Genomic DNA, 4998 nt, shown 5'->3' with positions numbered 1-4998 from the left:
GCAGTCTAATATGAAAATAATCTCTATAACCGTACATATGCATTCCAACCAATCAAATGACCATGACACATGCCGAGGTAAACATGGATATGTGAGGTAATGGGTAAGGAGAGGCTAAGGTAAATTTGGATAAAAACAGAGATAAGAGCCAAGCTAGTAACTAAGGGAACCCAATTATTAACAACATCCAGCTTCTTGCTCAAGTATAACAATAAGACGGTTGCTAATTATCAAGCACAAATCTCACAACCTCCGATGTAATTGTAATTCCCTCAAAGATGATAATAAAGCATGGGAATAAAATCACCAACTGATCAAAACTCCAACCATGTGATTTTGATTTTTCTCTTTTCTCGGGTTTCAGTCGATCAACCAAGATGGACAGTCGATCGACCGCCCTCTACAGTACAGCATGCGTTTTTTCTTTTTTTTTTTTCGAATCATTTTTCTTCTCTTTTTTTTTCTTTTCTTTGGTTCTTTCTTTCCTTTTTCATCTTCCCAACATCATCTCAAAATGAGCATTAGCTACCAAAAATGAAGTAACAATCCCAAGAACATAAACTACTAGCTTGACAAGGGCAGGCTAAATGTAGGATGTAGTAACGGGACAAAAAGGCTATTTTTGGCAGTGTGGAGCTTATGGACAAAAAGAATAAAAGAAACCTCTTCCACATGTGTCAACAAACCACAAACCGAATGCATACAGGTATTAAGCAGATTAAGTTCATATTTATGCATATTGATATAACATGTCTCATAAGGAGTACTACTCACAATCCTAGAGAAACTGGTCATAGATGTCACCAGTTATAAGCTCTAAATCTCAGAAAATGATGTAGTTTGCCAAAAATCAAAGTCAAGTCTCAAGTTTCAGCGAGTAAATTAACGAAAACTCATAGATATGCATATAAGATTCTACTAATAACATATTAATTAGCAAGGCTTAGGCATAAAACAGCTGAAAATGCAATGTCCTCATAGAAATACTACCGTTCCGACTCAACCTATATGCTAAAATAAACGTGATATTTTGGATTTTTGAAATTTTTGAAATTTTTTCAATTTTTTGGTATATATAAGGGAAATGAAATAAACAATGCAAACTGAAATAAAATAAACGTGATACAGAAATGCAATAAGAACATATGAATGCAATGCAAAACCCTTCCCCAAACCAAATCACACAATGTCCCCATTGTGCAAAATCATATAGTGAAATAAAAGGGAAATGAGATTTTTGCGATAACTAACTAAATAAGACATGAAGTAAGGACTTGGAAACTCACAAGACTTTAAGCACAGCAAAAGGAAACCTCCCCAAACCAGCGTGAGATAGGAGGTTTCAGTAGCCAGCAGTGCTACCATAAGTACCTGAATAGACAGAAAATACCATGCGTAAATCCGAGAAAACAATTTATTAAACGCAACATTATGTGTAAAATAAAGAAACGGAAGAAACAGAAATGAGTCGGAGAATAAAGTGAAGAAAAGACTCCCTAAACTCCGCAAATCGACCAAACACAGCAGGGGAATGGTCGTGAACAGGTACAGCAGCGAACATGGTCGATCGACCACATTACCCAGTCGATTGACCATAGTGAACAGGAACAGAAGCTCCTGGAAGTCGCAGCTCAGTCGATCGACCATACTGGCCAGTCGATCGAATGAAAAACCTGCTGTAAATTCTGATTTCTTCGCATTAGCTCAATAAATTGAGCCAACATGGTCTATAAACCTGCAAATACACATAAAAACGCGCCCAAAATTGCGCAAAACCCAAATGTGAAGTCTAAAGTATATAAAATCCTAAGCAAACTTATTAAAATGCGAAGTCTCGCGCACACAAAAGCAATAAAAAGAAAGTTTAACGGAAGCAAATAAAATGAATGGTTTTTGAAAAAGTCTTAATCAACTAATAGTTGATCAAGAATGGCCACGGAATGGCCCACTTGCTCGGCTTCTGGCTACAAGAAGTAGCCTCTACAGTGCTCATCTCCTCAACTGCACTCTTCTCAACTCCAACATCCGCAAAACTCAACGGATCAACAGCTTCAACATCTTCCTAAGCAATGACCTCTTCTGGCTCATCAAAGTCCAAGACGGACTCCCTCACTTTGACTGGCTCCTCATCAGGCTCCTCATCTGTGTCATAGCTAAGACATCCTAAACCGCCTCTTTGAACGATTGGCTCCTTCATAGCGGGAGCAACATGCGGCTCTTCCTTCCCCAAGCCAGCTCCTGCAATATCCAAAACAGAAGAATCTTCCTCCAATTTGCTCCCAATCTGGGGCGGAGGTGTTACAACAGGAATAGGCATAGAGGCAGGCATGTAAGAAAGCATAAAATAGGATTTCTTTTCAGAAACCGTATTACAAGTGACTGGCCACATAGGATCCTTCTTCTTAGCTGTCTGGGCAAAGACAATGGAATGCTTCCCTACTTTAAAGGTCAACGTCCCTGAACCAACATCAATAACTGCACCAGCAGTGTGCAGAAATGGTCTGCCCAATATGATAGGAATGTGGGCATCCTCGGGCATATCTAGTACAGTCATGTTGGTGACTGCAAACCTAGTCAATTTCAACTTCCTAACAAGACTCAAGGGCATTACACTAATGCTGGCTCCTAGGTCACATAAGGCCTTCTCAATAGAAAAGGTGCCAATATTACATGGGACTGAAAAGCTACATGGGTCTTCTAGCTTATGAGGTGCAGTATGGGTCAAATAAGAATATGACTCCTCAGTTAGTGCGACAGAATGCACAGTTTCAAGTGACTTCTTTTTAAACAAAAGTTGCTTCATAAATTTCATGTAAGCAGACACTTGATTAACTAACTCAAGAAAAGGAACATGTACGTTTAAGCTACGAATAACATTTTCAAATTTGTTAAACGATACCTGTTCCTTTGTCCACACTAATCTCTCTGGATAAGGGGCTGGAAGAAGTAACTTAGCCCTATCCTCTAGGTCTCGCATGCCTGCATCGGTGGACTTAGGCTGAAAATCCACTACCTTCTCCTTGTTGTAGCATGACCCTTCTTCAGACCGTCTCAAAAATGAACCATTAATCTTGATCGGGTCATACTTTGGAACCGGGACTGACCCATCAGCATTTGGGTCTTGCCTCAATATTTTTGGAGTCGTCGTACCCCGAAACAAGTGGTCCCTCAAGTTATTTGGCATTGGAGGACGAAAAGACTCACTATCAGCAGCGTTGTCAGTCGATCGACCATGCATGTCAGTCGATCGACTGACTTCTACAGGAACAGTAGTTGTGTCACTTCGCGGACTGGTCGATCGACTGGGTATGTCAGTCGATCGACCGACATACCTGCTGATCGTTTTCTTCTTGCTATTATTCGTCACAGCCTTCTTCTTACTTAGTTCCGCCTCATCTTTTCCAGTAGCTTCCTCGACCATAGCGGGCCCATCAAGGGTAGACCCACTCCTCAAAGTAATAGCATTAAGGGTCTCTTTTTGATCCGTCTGCGACGGTAAATGCCCTGGAGCTCGAGTTGCACTCTTGCTAGCCAATTGAGCAATTTGGCTCTCCAACATTTTCATCCCGGCTTCTCTAGCTTGAGACTCTTTCAGCAACAAATTTTTCAACTCGGCAAAATCGGAACCATGGGACTGCTGCTGCTGCTGAGGGACATACGAAGGCTTTTGATATGGCTGCTGCTGCTTATGAGGGGGCACATACTTCTGCTGCTGCTGCTGTGGGGGTGGAGTTGGATTTTGGACATTCTGGCTACTCCACCTCAAGTTTGGATGGACATTTGGCTCAAAATAAGTGTTTGTCTGCCTATAATGTTGAAAAGCAGCACAAGACCCATAGGGACTGCTGTAGTTGTCTGAAACATGTCCTTCTCCTCCACATCTCTTGCAGACGAAAGGACCGTCTGAAACAGCATTCACATGATAGATCCCTCCTTTTGAAGCTCCTCCCAACTCGTACTTATCAAATCTCGCCGTAAGAGCCTCTAATGCAGCTACAAAAGGGGATTCAGCTTTTCTCCTTTGATTTCCCCTGGAATATCCATACTCAGCTTTATGGGTGGCCAAATCATCAATAATTTTCCACCCCTTAGTTTCTCCAACATTGTCCTGGAATCTACCATTAGCCGCCGCATCCAGGATAGCCCTCTAAACGTCATAAAGCCCATTATAAAATGGATTGCACATGCTCCATTTCTCGAACCCATGGTGCGGAATAGTTCGCACCAACTTCTTGAAACGGACCCACGCCTCATGAAAATTCTCATCAGGACCCTGTTTAAAGCTCGTGATCTGAGCTCTAATGGCATTTGTCTTCGAGGCAGAGAAATATTTCTTGTAGAATACAAGGGCCAGCGAATTCCAATCAGTGATCTCGTTAGCAGCTCGATCCAAGTCTCGGTACCACTCCCTTGCAGCATCACGAAGAGAGAATATGAACATTATCTCCTTCACCTGGTCCTGGGTCACACCTGTTGGTGGGGGTATGGAACAGCAATAATCAATGAATGTCTCCATATGTTTGGTTGCATCTTCATTTGTAGCTCCCCCGAATTGGTTCCTCTCAACCAAGTTAATATAAGACGGCTTCAGCTCGAATTTTCTATCCGTCCCTGGTAATGCGAATCCCTTATAGAGATTCTCAGCTGTCGACTCAGAGTGACTGGCTATACTCGCTTCTTCAGCCATGTCTGGAGATGTGACGGTCTCAGCTGAAGAAGTGGAAACAGGAGATGAAGGTGGATCCTCCTCAAACAGCTCGTTCTCGTAAAAACTAGAATGAGAACCAGGCTCTTCCTCTGACTGTTGTTCTTGGAATAATCTCCTTTTCACGCGCAAAGTCCTCTCAAGCTCGAGATCAAGGGGAAGTAATTCGCCTTGTTGAGACCTGCGCATAAGATGAAACTACAAGAAGAATATGAGAATAGTTTAAGGAACAGATGTCCCTTAAACTGAGAAAAGACTAAAATAAAAACAACTAAAAATTAAATGATTGCCTC

The 4998-nt window shown here is 41.8% G+C and overlaps 1 non-coding gene across 1 annotated transcript; it reads left to right on the top strand.

The window, feature by feature from the left end:
* Positions 1-4199: 4199 nt before the first annotated feature.
* On the top strand, positions 4200-4306 carry LOC141622054 (small nucleolar RNA R71). The gene has a single exon (XR_012532853.1). It is a non-coding gene; the product is annotated as a small nucleolar RNA R71 (small nucleolar RNA).
* The last annotated feature ends 692 nt before the right edge of the window (positions 4307-4998 follow it).

The sequence above is a fragment of the Silene latifolia genome, chromosome 1 (genome assembly GCF_048544455.1).
Source record: "Silene latifolia isolate original U9 population chromosome 1, ASM4854445v1, whole genome shotgun sequence".
NCBI classification, from domain to species: Eukaryota; Viridiplantae; Streptophyta; class Magnoliopsida; order Caryophyllales; family Caryophyllaceae; genus Silene; species Silene latifolia.
The sequence above is the reverse complement of the archived record's forward strand: the minus strand, read 5'-3'. Positions and strand labels throughout refer to the sequence as shown.